The sequence below is a fragment of the Melospiza georgiana genome, chromosome Z (assembly GCF_028018845.1).
Source record: "Melospiza georgiana isolate bMelGeo1 chromosome Z, bMelGeo1.pri, whole genome shotgun sequence".
In the NCBI taxonomy this organism is placed as follows: domain Eukaryota; kingdom Metazoa; phylum Chordata; class Aves; order Passeriformes; family Passerellidae; genus Melospiza; species Melospiza georgiana.
The window spans coordinates 10102139-10122271 of record NC_080465.1 but is presented as its reverse complement, the minus strand read 5'-3'; the positions used below and the strand labels follow the sequence as shown (position 1 = coordinate 10122271).

General features: G+C 35.5%; 1 protein-coding gene across 4 annotated transcripts in view; it reads right to left on the bottom strand.

Annotated features, from left to right (window-relative positions):
• PRR16 (proline rich 16) overlaps positions 1–20133 on the bottom strand; it is a 139017-nt gene that overhangs the window by 5489 nt on the left and 113395 nt on the right. The window contains exon 3 of one of the 4 annotated variants that reach the window (XM_058044209.1): positions 6665–6705. The exons of the other annotated variants lie outside the window; for them this stretch is intronic. The gene's annotated coding sequence lies outside the window, so the exon portion shown is untranslated. The remainder of the gene's footprint in view (positions 1–6664; positions 6706–20133) is intronic. 4 annotated transcript variants of the gene reach the window in all.

The following is a 20133-nucleotide window of genomic DNA, read 5'->3' as shown; positions in this document are numbered from 1 at the left end:
TTCAGATATAGACTATTTCATTTATTTTATCTTAAGCTTTTTACTATTTTAGTAAGATTAATTACTATGCTAAATCCCTCATTTGAAGAATTACTAAAAGCAAAGGGAATGCTTCGCTAAAATTTTGGGAATTTTTGCTAGTTTCTACTGTCCAAGAAATCCTGATCATGATATCTGTTGAGACATCTTTTTTCTGTAAAAACTAAACCACCTAAATCTAAACAACACAGGGTGCTAACAAACCACCACCAAACTTTTCTTGTAATTATTCCTACTTTTTTCATCAGAAGCTTCAGAAAACATATTAATGTGTGATTTCCCATCCTGCTGTTTTAATCTGTAAATAATTTATTTGTCAATGAGTAAATAAGAAATCTCAGTTCCTTATTGGAAGTTTATCTTTCCAAGCTTAGGAAGAGATTGAAAATGGCATGAAAAGTGAAAATATTTACACATTACAAATGAAATGTACACATTTCCCTTTTCTTCTTTACACACTACATTAATTTATGCATTGACAGTGTGTATTAGCTTCTACAATAGTATTCTTGTGATCTCACTAGCCACTCCTAGCAACACTTCCTTAATGAGATTTATAAAGTTCTTTGTCATGCCAGTTTTGCTATCTCCAGAGCTTTTCCTATTCAAAGTTCTATAAATATAGTCCTGAATAGAAATTCATAAATTATGTCAGAATGCATATGATGACAGTATGTACTAAATACGGTTATCCAACTGAACTCCAACTGTTTAAGCAGTGTATTCACAGATATTTACTATCTTTGTCTGCTTGCACAACAAAATGAAGACTACCAGAACATTGACTCTGAGAGCTACTGTAATATTTTATAATGAGAAGCACGCAATCAATGTCAGAGGCAATGTGCTTATCAATATATGAAACTCATAAAATCTCCTGCTTGTTACTGCTTGTTACTACTGGCCACATTTATGTACTGCTTGTCCCAGTCAAGTATCAAACAGTTTAGATTTGTGAGAAGTAATATTGTAGGACCTACAACATGCAATCAAGCCTTTTCCTTTTTTTTTTGGTAATTGTTTTGTTTTGTTTTGTTTTTGAGGTATTTTTTGTTAATTCCACTAGTTTCCAATATGCTGATATCTAAGCAGCCAAAGTTACAAGGTGAGAGGTACCAGGCATCTTGACATCACAGGAGTCAGTAACTTACACTACAGGTTGCTATGATGAATGTAAAAAATGACAAAACTCCAACCAAAAAAATGCTAATAGGGAAAAGAATGGCACTGGAAAAAGACCTAATGATGTATCCTGGGAAAACCTGCAGTCTTGTTCACTGGTCAGAAGCATATCACCTTTTAAAAGAAGAACACATAAATTTTAAGTAGAGTAGTATGTACAGGATGCATAGAAAGTATAAATTATATTTCTACAATTCCTCAGACATACTTTTGGCAGTGACAGTACATTTCTGTTTACCATTTCAAATTTTAGAAACATTTTCATTGGATAATTTTTCTTTACATGAGTTTATTTTCATTTGCCTTTTTGGTTCGTTAGGTGTTAGGTGTTGGTTCGTTAGGGGTTTGGTGGTATCATAATGTATATTTTAAGATAGAATTGGTTATGCCAAGTGTGAACACAGTCCTGGGAAGCTTACTTATTTTCTCATGAATTTTTGGATATGTTATGATACATCTTTCATGAGAAAAGTACTCACAAATATTTCTGGGAGGGTGGTTTTGATTCATTTTGTCTCTCAGATACACGCTTACCAGCTCCCAGAAATTTATTTTCTCAAAAAATCATCTTGTACTTAATTACCATGCATAAAAAAGCAAGAAATTATCAAGATGAAACCAGCTTTTTCTTTGTACTAGAGGATAACATTTGAGCTATGCATTTCATTTCAAATTAAGAAGCTATAGCTTGTCCCAGTATTTATTGGCAGACAGGCTTCTGATGTAGATTTGCTTAAAAAGCAAGTCTAATTACACATAAATGCTTTCTTATCAATTGGTGCAATAGAATATATTTGTCAATATGTAAACATAAGCATTTATATGTATATTTATGCATTATTCATGTGTCTTATGTATGTGTTTACATATAATGTACACACAGACATGTTAATTCACTTTTTCTTCTACTCCTTTGGTCTAGATGCTGGCCAAATCTTGGGCAATACCCAGAAGACTGCAGCCAGTTAGACTGTAGTTTGCAAGGTCACATCCACAAGCTCAAGTGGCCACTACAGTTGTGCCAAGAGCAGCAACCCATGTGAGAATTACATGGGGTGGGTGTCTCTGTACAGAAGCACTCAAACTTCAGTAGTTCCATCCCTATAAGATACATCCTAATGATAATATGGAAATTACTGTGAACGGAAAAATACTTTAATGTCTGGGGTGGTTCTTCAACAGGAGACATCAACTGTTTGGCTATAAGCTCATTTAAAAAGAAAAGTACTTGAGTATTGCTTCATAAGGGGTTATGAAATAATTTATACCATGTGCTCAGTAGACAATAATCAAACCATAAAGCCAGTCTTGCATATGAGGCACTTCACTCTGTAAAAGAAAATTTGGCTGCATTTCTGGTTTGGTTGCAGATTTTTTTTGAGATCCAAGCAATAATTTTAATCAACATGCTACAAGCTAACATTTTATTTCATTCTGTCCTTTTCAGGCTCTACAGATTTCTGTTTATTTTCAGAAGTGAATAATCTGAAATATTCAACCTACAAGCCAAAACACTCAAAAAGAATTTTGATGCTTGTTGAGGTTTGGCTACACTTGTGAAACAAATAAATCCTGCAATGCTAGTGGTGAACAACTTGTTTCTTCAGCATCCTTCCCTGAGTATGGAGGGATGCAGATGAACATCTACCTAAACCTGAGGCCTACTGATGTTTTCCCAAATTAAGGCTGTGTATCTGAGATGCTCCAAGGGAATCTCCTACGGTCCAGGGAACCCACCCATTCATTCTTACTGCATTTCTTGTAATATAAGAATTAGGTAATATCGGATACTATTTTCATATGCTCTTATTTTTGCCTGCCTTTTCATGCTGAGTCAAAGCAAATTTCCTTAATTAGTTTGAATGCACATCTGTGTGAACTGGAGGTAGAACAAAGATTAGTAAAAGAAAGAGATGCAACATTCTATTCCTAAAGATTAGTGAAATATAGCTACTGAAACACTTGGGAAGTCGGTTACAAAGTTTGTCTACCTGGGCAATAGCAGAATAAGTAAATATTAAAACAAAAAATATCAAGGATGAAGGAGGTTTGCATTTGGAATTACTGCCCACTGTCACATCCAGTATATAGTACTGGGAAGTTCCCTATCAGTGCTGCACCTAATACCTCTTTAATTAATCTGAGGACCTTGCTATCTCTGCCTTCCAGTTTATGCCAGAAAGTAAAAGGATGGAAGGTCTGATACATAAGAAAATATACCAGCACCCTGTACCCCGTGTAAGTCAGTAATTTTTCTGTAAAAATTCAGATATCTTGTGGCATACTTTTGCAACAGTCAGTTCCTGGAGCTGATTATACAACAGAAAACAGGATGATATTAAAAATGCCTGTGAACCTACACTCAATGAATAAAAATAAATTATTTTGGTATACAGCATAATCTACTTCACAAAGGAAAAAACCTATTATCAGTCAGAGAAAGGGGCATTAAAATAATTACAACGCAAAGTTCACACAGAATAGTTAAATGCTTTAAAGACTTGCCTCTGCTATTATTTAAAAATTTTCATGTTTCAATGTTTAGAGTTTAGAGGTTTTTGTATAATTACATGTCTTAACGTGACCTGTAAAGGGTTTGAAAATCATTCTCCCCAGAGTACATCTTCCAGTTGACAGGTGTAACCTTTTCTTATTCAGCCTGAAGCTAGGAAGGATAGATGATAAGTGAGCTGGCAGTCCTCCACCTCCTTATTTTTTAAAAAAAATAACTATATGGGTGAAAACAGACATGTAGGACACAATGTAACTATCAATATTTCTGCCTTTTTTTTTTTTTGACATTTACAGATCTTTCATCTATTTCAAATTACTTGAGCAATCCATCAGCCTTGTAGGATCAGACCTACTTTGCAAGCCAAAAGGATTTAAAAGACATCAGAAAAAAATCCATAAATTCACTGATGCATTTTTTCTGCAATTTACCTGTTGAGGGGTGAAATAATTTGTGATTCTAGCTAACCACTCACTGTTCATTACCATGTGCTTTAAGGATTTATTTTTTCCTTTATCATTTGGCACAAATATTTTGCCACACAAGAAAAAAGTATTCATTTCACTGACAGTATGGAAATTACTGAAATTACATTATCCTGTTCTCCCTAAACATGCCAATGTGACTAAAGGCACACAATGATTCATTATTATTACCATTCATTACTATTCTGGTTAGTCAAAATACTCGAATTCAATTATTTTCTTTAAAATGGGTTTCTGTGAGGTTGCTGGACACTGGGATGTTCTGTCTTTGTTTCTAGGAAGTTTTAGCTACTAGAAATAACTGAGTGGCTCACAACTGAATCTTGGGCAGAAATCTCTAAATTCAGTAGATGTCCGTCCTGAGGCCAAGAAAGAGATTTTACCACATGCTTTAACAGCCTGTTGGAAGACTTCCCACCCACCCAATCACAGCCCTTTTCCAGCAGGCAGAATAGAAAGGGTTGCATCAACTCTTGAGCCTTTCTGCACTGTGAAATAAAAATACTAAGGCTTCTATGCATTCATTACCAAGACTTAACCAGTTACTTTCTTGAGCTCCCAAGGAAATCATGGTATGAGGAAGAAATGGAATATAAACCACAAAGGAGACTGAATATATTTTTAGATTGGAAGGTGAAAATAATATCAGGGTATAATTTGGTGTCTTCATATGTGTTGTACTCTCAGCAGTAAATATACATGAAAGAGATCAACCTGGCATGACATTTACATTGAAGACATTTGGAAGTCTCCTTAAGGAAAACACTATGTATTTTCTAGCAACATTAACCTTGGGAAGAGCTCTACATTTTGATTACTCTACTAGAATGTACATGCTTACAGCATTATAAAAATAAATACAGGAATTTATAACTTTTGCAAGTATACAATGACTCAATGCAAACTTTCCTTTGCAGGGGTCAACTTTTGTTTCAACAGCTCTTGCAAATACCTATATATAAAAATAGAGATGGTCCTCAGCAGCCTCTTAAAATCTACTTATTAGCTCTTACCCACCACTCAAACACAACAAAACATATGAAACTGACTTAAAAAAGGATGAAATAGCAGTTTATCAGAAATATCAGTATTTACATTCTTCTTAGGCACTCAAAATTATGCCTTTTAATTTATTTTGAGCAGTCCTAGAAATGAGCTTCCAGAACATGATTATGTAGGTGTGACGTAACATTGTTATAGGTGTTATAGACCATGTGACAGGAGCAAAAGGGGAAGGAAAGACTCCTGAATCTATCATTTGGATAATTCCCCCTGTTACAGTCAAAATGCACTCTTTTTTTGTTTTTGAGGTGGGTTTTGGAGTTTTGGGTTTTTTGTTAGTTTTTTGTGTCTATGTGTGCACATTGTGTATGCATGGAAGTGTGCAAATAATTGTGTTTTGGACAGCACAAAGGAGAGGGGAAGTATTTACTGGAAATTCTTACCTAGTTAGAATAGTAATGAAAAATAAAATGGCTTCATGTTTCCCCTGTAAATTCAAGGAGAGAAGCTGCAGCTTTGGCCTGATGAAACTTTCTTCACTATTAATATTGAAAAATATATTATTCCTCACTATCATTTCCCCTTAAAGTTATCTAAGAGCCTCTTAAGTCTTAATGTCTCAAAGAGCATCTAAGTAAGGGCAATAAAATAATTTTTCAGTGATGAAAACTGGAACAGCTGCTTTTATATCCAATTCTTGTATTTTGTAGCCAAAAACATGTCCTGGATAATAACCTCAATCATCTATATCAATAATTGGAACAACATAGTTACTGCTTGCAAAGAAATACTGCTCTTTCAAAATACATTCCCTACATAATAAAAAAGGCATCAATTTATAAGCATCACAGAAAGTAAAGATTCTAAATTTACTTCTGTAAACTGTTTTATCTGTGTCATAGTAATTCTCCAAAAAGAAAACAAGGAAACAGAAGAACAGAAAGAAATAGAGGAAATTCTTAGCATGTGAGCATATAAATCACTGCACTAACCTCAACTGTAAGTCAGCAATCAGCTGAAAGCTCCGTGATGATGTAACAAAATTTTCATGTACCGTATCAAAATTGCAAAAAATATAATGTACAAATGACAAGCTGACAGCTCATTTCTGAACAGTCTTTTTCCACAACACCACCAGACTCCATTTTGAGTGAAGTCTTACCACTCCTCCCACCAACACAGAGTGTGTGCTGAACAGTAAATTGCTAGCTACATCCTTCTGAAATTTTCTATTAAAAGTTTCAGGACAACCAAAATTATTTTACTTTGAGAACCAAATTTTAGACTATTTTAAGGAATGTCTAAACTTACTCCAGGAGAGAAGGGTTGGCTCAGCCGCCTTTGTTGCTGCAATGAGTGTCAGGTAACTCCACTCATCCGCAAGAGAATGTGGCTTTACTCAAAGGACTGGGGGGAGAGAAGTTAAAGAGTCAGAACACTTCACCTCCTCTGTAGCTTGTGAGAAGTCAGCTTCTGGTGTAGAACCTGAGAAGGAAGACAGAATTTGCTGAGGTTTTCACTGGCTGTTGAGAAAGAAGAACAGCTGGCACAAAGCATGACCTGGCCGGTGATCACATTTGCAGGAGCAGCAGCTCAGGGTCTGAAGGAGATCCGATGGGAAACTGTGGCTAATGGGGAGGCTTTAGGGGTGATGCCCCTGGAGGTGCTTACATAACTGCTGGACACACTGAAGAGGGTATGTTTGTGGAGGCAGCAAAAGAGAAATTCACCCCATCCCTCAGGCACATGATACAGCAGACGAAAAAATGGATACTCTGTCCTTTCAGCATGATGCTTGTATTGCTTTTCCAAAATCCAGTGATCATCTCAGTACTCTCTCTTTAGTAGCAGCACCGTCCTCTACCAAAACCTCAGAGCAGCCATGAGCAGCTGAAGCCATACTGCTACATACAGAAACACAGAGCATGCTTCAGACACAGGGAGCTGCGAGTTTAAGATGCCTCAGGCAGAGGAAGCAAGTCAATTTGGATTTCTCTTATCTCTAGCAACAGAGGGCAAAAGAAAGGCAGCTGATAAACACCATCTCCTTCTCCAGCAATTTGTAAACCTAGCACATCTGTCCCATGCTTTATTTATGAGTGAATGAAAAACAATTGGATTTGTGTCAGATAGAATATCTAAATGCTGAAAGGAATGACAGATTTTGGTTTTTCATTTTGGCCATACAAATATACAGTTCATGTTTACTTTCACTACGAGTCAAAATCCACTGTCTTTCCTTAGAGTTACAATTAAAAGGATGGATAAAAAACAAACCCTTTGGCCCTGCTGGCTTGCATTACTTGCAAGTAATGCCACCTCAGGTGGTGAAAATATTGGGAAAAAGCTTTTTCTTTTTGATGACTTCGACTCTGAGACCAGTAGCGTGTTAACTATATTTCTCATGTTACTAATTTCAAGAGAAATGTCACCGTAGAGCTACAGAGAGCAACCAAAAGAGTGAACCTTCTATTTTGCCTGCGGGCTGGAGTCAAATTATACACTAGTTAAAAAAGGGGATTACATGGTACGCAAGGATTTTCTACAGCAGAGATTAGAAGTGAATAATTCTCTCCATGTATTATTCTCCTTCCTTTACCCCAAAAAAAGCTCCAATAAATAAGAAAGTTCAAAAACTGCAAATTGTTTAAGAGTTAGCTGAACTGTACTAACTGATAAGGACACATCAGAAGTAGCTAAAATCCATATTGTGCTTTAGAAGCTTTAATTGAAAGACAAGTCTTCCGCTCTTGAGATAGAAAATAATTTATAAATCTATGTATAGGAGCAATTACAAATAATTTTGTTTTTATTGCAGCTGTCTAATAGTGGCATTACAAAAACTAAGTTGGACAATGGTATCTCAGATAAATTTTTTCCCTTTCTCAGAAAGTTCTCTCTCAGAAAATCACAGGATTATACAGATAAACTTCCTTTGTTTAATAGGATTTTTAAATAAAGGCCTGTTAACTGAGATGGAATTAGAAAGAAAATCCAAGGAGGTTATTTATATTTTCTGTATTTATAAAAATATAATTCCTATTGTTGATTCCGATAGAAACCTGTGCAATAATGATGATTATTAGCATTTTAATTTCTCATATAATTTTCCAGCAATTACAAAATCTATGTTTAAAAGTACCCTAAGGTGACATATTCTTAGAGAATTTAAAATGTGTCTTATACCCAAAAATTGCACTTATTCATAAATATACTGAGTATCTTTCAGTACTTACAAAAATGCATGGGGTACTTAAGAAGCTAATTTCAAAACATCAGCTAAAGTAATCATTGTTTGATTTAATGCTTTTACAATAGATTTTTTTTTATTTCATTCCTTCTGTCATACCTTACTAGTGATAAATTGATGGGTTTTGATGGAAGATATAGAAATAAAATTTGCACTAACTGTTTCATGCTGAATCATTTATGCTCCATGTGATCTAGTGCAGGCTGATTTCCACCTTTCAAACAAGCCTTTTACTTGGGAAAATCACACTCCAAAAAATTCACAGAATTGAAAATGAGTATTGCCATTTAATTTCTCCTGGTATTTTCTGGAATACTTCTATCAAGACATTACTTAATGAAGGTGGAATTTGCTTCATGAAAAAAATGCAAATGTCCTCTCCATGGAAATGTATATTCATAGTCTTGAAACCTTCTCAACATGTTGAGTCTTACTGCTATTGTTACATCAATACTTTGAAAGACTAGAAGACATTTCAATATTTCTGACTTTTTCCTAAAGAGTGACGCTGTTGTAAAACATTCATGTACAAATGGGCCTATCCATCTAATCTCTCTGGACTTTAACACTTCCATAGGCATTTATGGTCCCAACATTCTAACTCTTAATCTAACCTTAGGTATTTTTCTCTTCATTGACGTATAATACATAGGAACTTGTCACATATGAAGGAGGTGACAACCTCAGAATGGATTGCTCCAGTTATGCAAACTTACGTAAATTTAGGTAATGCTAAAAGTAGACTAAATTTCTCTCAACAAATGGCAATTTATCTTTTTATTCTGTGAGACATCTGAGTTGATAGCAGTCCCCTCTTCAATTTCTCATCCATACTAATTGTGCTTTCTGCATGGCTGCCCAGCCCTTTGCTCCTGCACTGCTCGGTGCCTGTTGGCTGTTCTGACAAAGCTTCAGCGAGGAGAGCACGCTCCCTGCCCATCACATGCAAGTACCTCCTTACACAAGTTTGCATCACTCATGACTTACAAAATTAAAACATTCACTGGTTACACAGCCAAAAATTCACCTCTATTTTCTGTCATAGCTTCCTCTTTGTTATGAATTCTCACAGATCTTTGGAAAAATCATTGAGGGTCCCATCTAGCTTCTTTCTGCCGTTCCTGATTAATTCCTCAGCCAACGTTGACCCAGTAAGGGTCAGCTGATTTGCACTGAGAAACATCTTTTATTTAACCCTGTAACATCTACTAGAGTTGCTGAAAATACTATGCTTTTCTAAAGCACAAGCATTAGAATACAATGAACTTATAGAGTTTCTCATGGCTCAGTTCAACCTCAAAGCAAAAATAGATTGGTAGAAGAAAATTAGTTAAATAGTTTGTTTTCCTCTTTGATAAATTACACGCCCAGCTTCAATTTAAATAATAGAAAGAAAAAGAGATATTACTATGTCCAAGAAACATTCCTATAGAATATGAAATTTATAGACATATTTCACCCTTAAAACAAATGCACTTATAAAAGTACTTTGAAATTGTATTTCCAAGTCTTAGTGGCATTTTTCCCTGCTTCTTTTCTAAAATCCAAGGTTAATCAACAGTAACAATGCAATTTGGCCCTGCTGTCAGATGTCACAGCATTAATTATTACAGAAAATTCATAAAACAGTGATACCCAAATCCTAATGCACAGGGGAGTTATTCATTAATTTTAAGAAGGTTTAGCAGGGAAGCCTAGCTTGAACATAAAAACTAAGATGAGATTTTAATGTCTTTACATCATTAACTCATATTTCAAACTCATAAAGCTATCTCATTTTGTACCCATGGCAGAAATCACATAGCAGGCCAGAACTTTCTAAATAATGCATTTAATAATTTATTTATAGGATATCTAAATGCAAATAGCTGCAAAAAATTGAAAAAAGGTGCTCTCAGAACCCATGGTTTAATTAGAAATGCTTATACTACTTAAAATTTCAATGTTTTAAACTTGAATTCTATAGCTTCATCTAACCAACAGGGATTAATTGTAACATTTCACAGTATCTATTGGGAGGTATATTTTCTTTAACCCGTACTTAATGTCAACAATACCTGTTCAATGCACAGCTAACTGTTACACTGATGCATTTTAAAGGTAATATGAAGATAATGTAAGACTCTTCAAAGCAATTAGTAAAGCTATTATATTTGCTTAAGCTGTTCACCTGATTGAGTGCCAAAAAAATCCACTAGTCATCGTCAAACTTTCTGGTAATGTTATTTCTGTCTAGACACTAAGCATTTTTACTGATGAAATATCTGTAAAATACAAATTTCAACAATCTGAAGGTGCAACTGACATGTATAAGCATAAGAATTTGTAGATCACACAAGATTTGTACTATCTGAAAAAATACATGATCATGCTAACATATCTGTAGTCATCTTTAAATGTTATCATGTATGACCATCAGTATAGAAACTGCAAAAAAAAAAAAAAGTGGTTTTCTTCATGTTTGACCTTAACCATTCACATTTTCATATTAGGTATTTTCTTAAATAATTTTATTTATTTAAGCATTATTATCCAATTCTTATCATGACCACAGGGCTGAAATTGGTTTGTACTTATCCCAAATGCCCTTTTTTTATACAGCTCATCACATAATAGCCCATGAACTCTGAAAGATCTTCTGGCTTACAAACCACACATTTCTGTCTTCATTAGAGACACACAGAGGACAGATAACATGCCATTTTAAACTAGCCCTCAGCTGAAAATGAACTCCATTTTAAACTATATTCTCAGTAATTGAAATTCTAAAAGTTTCTCCTCCAACAAACATCTCCATAAGAACTCAGAAATGTGTACTGTCTGAAGTTCATTTCTGCTCCAGAATTAATTTCCTCCTGTAACCAGACTTGTTCTTAAATTCATCATCATTAACACCCCAAACTACTTATACTGCTTTCTATCTGACCCATGTGGTTCCCAAGAGAAAGAAAACCTGGGTACTCTTCCCATTCTTATTGGTGATCCTAAAATGAGAAAAATGTTACATTATTTTCCAACAATTCCCCATATCTCAGAAATGCAAAAAATACACCCTACAACTCATTCTGAAGGAAACTGCAAGACAAGCTTCTTGTTCAGGATCTGAGTACAGTCTGAGAGGTTTCTGTGCCTCAAAGAGTCAAGTACCATAGCCATTAAGATGTTCCACCACTATTTGCACAGCGATTTCTAATAAAAAGTACTTATGGCAAAATTCTCTTTGGAACTTGCCATGTTGAACTTGCCAACACTCGCCTGTAGAGAGAAATCTCAGATAACCTTCTGATTTTAAGAGCATTCACCAGAGATATGAGCTGCAGAACCAGCCCCAATGGTACCAATTTATCCTGTCTGCTTGGAGGACCTTCTGGGAGCAAACTGGATTTTTATAATCCGTAAACTTTATATGCCCTCATTTTGCTGTGACATCAACTGTTGTTCCTCTGATGGACATCTTCCCCAAATCTCAGTGCTCCAGTGAGCCAGGACAGCAAAGAAGCAAAGACACACACAGAGTAAGGTGATCAGAATACAACTATTACTATTAAATCGTATGCATGATATTAGAACTGTAGTCTGTAATATTACTATCAGAGAAAAGACAGAATGCCCTCCACAGCAAAGTGAAAAGCTTGCACATTCAAAATCACAAAACAAAGCTGCCTTTTGTGGAGTGGGGGAAATTCTAACTGCTGGGAAACCAAAACATAACAGAAGATGGAGAAAAAGACTGCTCGGGCCAAACTGTATTTTGATTTGCATGATAAAGGATGCAAATAGGACAGAATTTAATCTGATTCTACATGTAAAAATATAGGTGTAAACCAATCAAAACAATTCAGAGCAAGAGCTCTCATGGGTGAATATTTCTGAAGAAAGAATATTATGCATACCAAAATAAAACTCCTAAGACACAAGATACAGAGAAAATAACATATTTATCAGGATTTTATTTTGTGTTTATAGGTAAGTATCATCAGGCAACTGAAAGTATGATCTCTATTATGCATATTCCTTGCAAGGCAACTTCAACTAGACTATTGCAAATATTCAAGAAAAGCAATCCAGTAAAACTGAACAGCAAGAACATTGCCCTGTCAAAGGGAAATAAGGCAAAACAAAATAGGAAATAATAACTTTGGTTTTGTTCCTAGACGTTTCTGAAGTTTGCCAATAGTTATTATTATTTCAGATAGTGACTAATTTATCTTAGAAGGCTCATTTGAAGTTCACCTAGCCCTATGTTACATGCCACATATCAACCTGGTAACACAGATGCCCAGAAAAAAACCCTACAAGTAGAAAATTGGAACTTACTACCTTTAAATGTTTTTATTGACTACTGAATACGAGAGATGCCTTTACTTAATGAAAGCTGCAGTTTACAACCTAATGTGTTTTGGGCTTTGTAGATAGGCAAAAGACGTTTGCAGGGCTGAGCCACTTTGCCTTGCTGATATTCACAGTTGGCTGGGATTCAGAAACAAACATTCCTGTAAATAATTTCTCTGTGAACACAGGTTTTCATAGCAAAAACTGACCAGATCAAATCCACTTGAAGAGCTTGCCCTTTTTTTGTTTCTTTAATCCATCCAGAGAATGTGCATAGAAGAGAAAGGAAAGGGAGAGACCTCAGAGATGAAAGTAGATTTTTAAATGTCAAAATATCCCACTAGTAGTGAGAAAAGCAATGTTTATTTCCCTCCTGTGACTGGATTTTAACCCTATCGTCTACTTAGAAGACAAACATGATTCCAAATTACAGAGAGTATGAGATTTTCCCCCATTGTTCTTCGTGAAACTATGCAACTTTTTCAGAAAATAATGCACATGTCCTTGGCAAAAAGACAGCATGACTGCAGTTAATTACTTACTATAGACACAGGGAACATCCTGATGAAAAAGGTTTATAAACAAAGAAACACATTTTACACTGAAACAGTCTTGTTCTCTCATTTCTATCCTAATACTGTGCTATCCAGAAGGATTTTGACAGCTACCCAAGGGCACTAAGCAGAGAAATTATAAGCAAAAATGCTTTCTCAGGACCTGACATGGGATGCAGTTTTCAGGTGGATTTGCCAGCATACTTCCTAAGCAGAATATGCTTCAGATCCAAAAACTCTTCCAATTTTCAGTGTTGGGTTTCAGTAGAGATCCTAGACTACGGTAACATTTGAAAACGGCAATTTAGTTATTTTGGAACAAAATGAAAATTATTTTGAACAAGTCTCCCCTTCCTCAGAATGTACCTCAAGGCCTCCTCTACACTCAGCATTATTTGGAAGATTCCTAGAAGTTAACAATCCTTAAAAGATAATTTCTTCATCTTTTCTTTTGCTAAATAAGTGTCTCTTCCTTGAAATCTGACAGTGGCCCAATGCTAAATGTTGTTTGTCTGTTCAAAAATTTTCATTCCGCATGCCCAAACATCTTGCTCTGCAGTAGACTTTGTTCTCCTCCCAAAAACCTGCCCCCATAACCTGCTGTACCTGCAGGGCCTAATATGATGCAAAATACATGAACAATGTATGCCCAAAAAATATATGAAAGGACAGACAGAGTAGTTATGCCAGCTGTCACACAGACACATGTCCTAACAGAGTCAGTGCAACTTACCTCATGAAATGAAAGAGCAAAAACAGAAGTCTCATCATGGAGTCAAGCCAAAGTCATCATATCATTGACTCCACAGTTTGTATTCTTATTGACTGCTTCAACTGGTAATTTCTAGAGTATTTGCAAGGCTGTAAGGCTTGCAAGTAAGGCTGATATTTCTTGTAAATGCCTTTTTGTTATACATCAATATAAGAAAGCAGGTAGTGTTTCCTGGGATCTACTGATGACTAATAAATAACTAGCTAGCTAACTAGTTATCACAACTACTACTATAGGTATTATAGATACTATAACTGCACATGATTGTTATTATAAATAATATAGAGCTAGCCAGGTAGACAGGAGCAACAGAAAAGGCTGGATAATGTTTTCCTCAGGTGCTTCTCTGGATAAATTTTCCAGGTAACTGAATGCCTGAAGAGAGAATCTAGATTAGGGAAGCAATCTAGATTAGGTTTAATGTCAATCAAGTTACTGCAATAAGAGACTGGGGAAGCAATTGAGTGCTCTAATTCCACATAATTTCCACCTATTTGCATTCATCTGTACATGTAAAGTGCCTGAGCTGCTGTCCATAGTAATTTAATCACCACCATTCCCAACCTTTCATCTAGCCTGAACATTTTATGAGCTAGCTTTGGGATTATTTTATGCAGTTGTGATTTTCTCTCTCTGCAAGGCAAATGAAAGTGCAAAGTAAATGAATACTTTCATGAAAAACTATTCTACAAGATCTGCTGCTATTTCAGAAATTGCAGTAATTTTCATTTCTCAAAAGAACAAACTGCCTCATGGGTTACTTTATCGCAGGTGATATTCAAGACAACGTCTAACACTGATGCTGGAATACAGTGGTAATATTTGCAAAGTGATTCTAAGTGTGAAACACTTTTGAGAAATGTTAAGTTGCTATTGAGAAAAATGGACTTAGAGGTGACTAACAGTAAGATAACTTTATCTGTTCCAAAAGTTTCCAACTGAGGTGCAAGCAAAACTCAATTTTGGGGTTTTTTCTGTCCTTTTTTCTTTTTTAGCAACATCTTGCTCACACTTTTTGCAGTAATATGACAAAGTTATCCTCCGTGTAAGTTCTGTTAGTAAACTCAAAAAAGGAAATACATCTCTTAGGCAAAAAAGGTAACTCAGATTAAAGCATCCTTTTTTGACCAAGTTATTTTCTGCATGGAACTTGTCTCTCAAAGTCCACCACATCCAGTCACTAACTCTGCATTCTACTAAATTAATTCAGTGGGCCAGAGCAACTTTGGACAGTACACTGGCAACACCAATGAATATTGGAGTAACAGAAGACACATTCTTGTGTTCAAGACTGGAAAGACAGGAATGATTGAGCTCGAAGACATTAGTATGGGAAAACTCTAGGAAGGAAGGTAATAGTGTCACTAATTAAAACCAATGAAAATCCTAAATGCCTTTGTTCTCTCCAACTATAAACAACCATGATATATGGTACACAGCAACACAGTGTTTTCATTTCAGTTCACAAAGCAACACAATTAAGAATATATGTAGCGGTGGAAAGACTGAATAAAAACTGTGGAAAGTGCTCAGTGAACAGCCTGAATGGACAGACTCACATACTTAGAGCAGATATCCCTAGAGGAGGAGAAAAAATGGTGCTAAACATGACTTCAGACAATACTCAGTGTTAAGACAGTAAGACTGAAGCACAGTTTACACATTTATGAGGAAAATTCAGACTCACAGAAACATGCACTTCATGATTTTGCCACTTTTCAACTAATTCAAGAAAATTAAGAGCAAACTACCCAGAACCACTGTATATATGAAAGAATTCTAATACAGCTTTCTACAGCTTGCTAAGTCTGAAATAGCCCATGGCATACACATGCATTAAAATCTACCTTTCACAGTACATTAACCTCTGAGCAAAAGCAGTTTTAATACATGGTTTAGAAAATACATAGCAATAATCTCAAACATATCTTCTGGAGAGAATTTCACTATTAAACTAGACATTATTATTAATATCTGCCTATTTGTGAAGCTCCACATGTTGAGAGATGCTGAAACAGGCAGCAACTTTCTGAACCAATTTTTATTAGATCATTTTAGTCATCTCCAATCAGCTCCTTGAGATAAAAAGATCAGAGAAAAACTGGAAGGAATAGGTGGAGTCCAGTCCATATCCAGTCCATAAGAGCAGGCTTTAGAGTAGGCCAGGTTGATTTCGGCCTTGTCCCAAAGAATCTTTCCAGGGACTCTACATGTTTCTGTGACATGCTGAGCCTCTGCCTTCAGCACTTACTGGCTCTCAGCATAAGAAATGTTCATAAATAACTCTGTTTTCTGATGCTTGAATCATAACTGTAAAAAGTTCCCAAATTCTGGGAGGGCTCAAGGCTGGGTTAAATGGGGATTCAAGCAATCTGGTCTAATGGAAGTTAAATTTTTCAGGTATATAGGAATTTAATCTATAAAATGAAAATATCTAAGAAATATCTACCAGTCTGCATGAGGAAGCAATACCAGTTAGATGTTATCTCCTCCCCTGTTTCTTTTAATATGACAGGAAAATATATTAAAAAACCCAGAAAAAACCCTAAAATTAAATACAAAAAAATCAATTGCCATAATAAAATATACACAACAACTATGAATATCAAGGATAATTCCACTAATGGGAGTTAAGTTTTAGTATCCAGAATAGTACAGACCTTGTTAATTTACAAATCTACATGAGCACTACACTGCTTGGAAAACTGCATGTCCTGAAACAATGAGTATGGTCCAGAACAGCATATGTGAGTAACTGCAAATTTACTTTGCAAGAAAAGTATTTTTATACAGCAACACAACAGAGTTTATGAATTTATCAAAAATTATGTCATCTTTTCAGGTGGGCTGGAATGAATTGTTTAAATTTATCCTTAGGGTTAACTCTAGGAACTTTTGCAGTGCAAATCTCCCCTCTTGATCACTGCAAATCTGTGTGGGCTCCTGGAAAGGGACAGAGCCTGGTTTAATTCTGGAGGATAATCTGTTACAGACTTGTGACAGCACGTTTTGCCAGCACAGAGCAGGGGAGCACCTCATGCTCCTGCTGCCACAGGCCAGACCCTGGAAGAGCTCTCCACCACTTCTGTGCTTCACCTTTCTGGGACTCTTCAGGATGCTTGCAAACTCACATGTTTCAAACTCGGGAACGACGCTGCAGGCTTGCTCCTGAGTTGCTAGCACAATTTTCTGTAAAGTGGAATATCTGATTTGCTCTGCCAGCTCTGTCTAGGAGGACTCGGTTTAAAGAGACAAACAGTTGGAATTTTATTACGCAGATTTCAAAATGTTGTTTCAAGTATTTTGAAATATCTGTCATTTGAATGTAGCTAGTTTCAATAAATACTTAATTATTACTTAATTCTTTAAAAATCTTCTTGCCCTGTTCCTCAATTACAGGATTAGGCCCTCTTTTCCTAACTATAACATAAACTGTTCTAGACAGACCCTATAATATGAACACCACCATTTTCAATAGTTGACCAAATGTAATAACAGTTCTTAAGAAAAAATGCTTTACAACTCTGCACAGAGCTGACTTCTGTAACAAAGACAGAAAAAAAACCTTTTTGTTCTCCTGTGAATTAACCTTTTTAAAGAAAATAATTTTTTTTTTCTTTTAAAGAAGATTTCTTTTTTAATTTTTGTGAGTGTATACCTAAGTTGTCATTCATCTTCAACTTAACTTTAGAAATGCAATTTTGCATTATCTTACCCAACTCAATGTGAAATTCTACTTAACAACATTTCACATAAATTTTAATATTTAATAGGACACATTATTTTTCTAGAGATGGTGGGTTGATGTCAAACCTTTAGAGTTTCAGAAAAAACAGGCATTAAAATGTACTTAAAAGCAATGCCCTTTTAAATGATTTCAGGTGACTAATTGAGAGGTGGTATCAAACCTGAGGAAATCTGCAGTAAATAATGTTCCAGAGCTCAGAGAAGCTTTTTCATTGAAGCGTAAGACATCTAAGGATGACTTACATTGTGGGAATGCTGAGTAATAATTTCAAAGCTGTAATTAAAAAACACCCTTTTTATATAAACGGTTGTACTTTCACTGGTGAAATCTGTCTATTCTGCAGGTGCTGAATTTGGCTATGGGTCTATAACCAACCAGGCTCCACAGTCACAGACTATTTAACAGAGAAAAGCAACAAGCAGAAAACTACTGCAGATGCTACAGGGTTTTCACAATGAAACAGAGCACTAACTGCTCTTTTTGAAGTGCAGTGTGAGATTACAGAAGAGAGCAGCAGAGCTATTTGTGGCTTTAAACCTTCAGCAACATTGCCAGCAGATCACCGTGAATGTGACATATTATCGTGTCACAGATGAGCGCATGGATTTCAAGTTGAAAATACTAGAAAATCAAATTACATAGTTACGTGACTTGTGGTGGATCAATTGCAATTCCATTTTGTTGGACATTTAACTGAAGCATGAAATATTTGGTAAAAATGTGTGAAACTGTGGATTCATTTATCAGCCTCCAGATCAGTCCAATACTTTTACAGATTGCTACATAACAAATTCCAGCAAAACAAAACTTTTCTTACGCCAATTAAATGAAATGCAACAAAAACAATAACACCACCCCCACCCCACCAAAACCCAACAAGCAAAACACCAAACCAAATAACAACATTGTGTTTGTAATAATCTAAAATATAGAAGCTGTCACTACCTATGAGTATTTGCACTATGAAATCATAAATCCAAAGTAAAAAAGAAAACACTAATACATCCTATTCTTCCCTTTCAAGAGGTAATTTTGGAGGAAAAATAAATCAGTGAATGGTATCCCAAGAATGAATTCCTAGGGTAAAAATTTTTGTTTCTGGAAAACTAGTATGATGATTTTGTTATCTTTGAAGCAAACAATGGTAACAGAATGTGCCTATACTGAATGAAATTTGATATATACTGTCCTATTTGTAGTATAGAAAATGCTTGGAATTTTTAGAAGTATTGATTGATTGAAAAGATAAAATTAATGGTATGCAATTTTGAGCAATTAAAGCATAAAGGGATAGAATAACAACTGAAAATGATCAAAATCTTTGAGGCCTTCAAAACTCTTACAGGTGAGAAAGACCAAGTGAGGATCACCTTCCCAATGCAACTGGGGCTTCAGTATCATCACAAAAAGAATATCACAGAGTTGATGCACACTCATCTGGCATTCTTGGCATTATTTAATCTAAAAGGGGAAAAAGCAGAGAATTTTATTTCCAGTACTTTCAGAGCTTTGGAAGATTCAAGTCATACATCCTGTTTCTCTGAATGTTTCAATGACCAAAACTGCACTTTTCCTGGTCTAATGAAAATCAGAAATATCAGTTCAGCTAAATTACACCTTTGGTTATCTGGTGTATGTCGTTTAGCACTTAGACCAGTCCTGGAAGTGACTTTCAAACTTAGTGTGAGTCTAAACATCAAAGCAGACTAGTAGTTCCAGTTAAGCTCACATAATGTGCTCCTTCTACTAAAGAGGTTTCGAACTATTATGGAATTGTCCAGGTTTCCTTTTACCTGGGATTTCTACTGCTAACTAATGCACAGATCTGTGACTATATATGAACCTCAGAATCCATATTATGTTTTTATGCAACTGGTGAGTGCCACCAGAAAGAATCCTTGAATCAATGCCTCAAGCTGAAGTTTTTATCTCTACACAAGATATATGACTTTTTTGAGTGCTTACCTTTGTGCTAAATTATTATAGTGTGATTTAAAAGGCAAAATACTTGGATAAAGCAAGTACTTTTTAAAGTCTAATCAGAAGTATTATCTGGGAAAAATCACTTCATGTCTTCTCGCGGCAGGCAGATCTAGGTATGAGGCCTGGAATACATCCAATGGACACCTGATGACCTCTGTTAGTAAGTATCAGTATTAAATACATTATTTACTGCAGCCATTGGTAAGAGCTTCCTAGAAGTAATCCTGTAGTAAGTCTCCTAGCACCAGAGGCTTGTTCTGCCTCACCACACTGT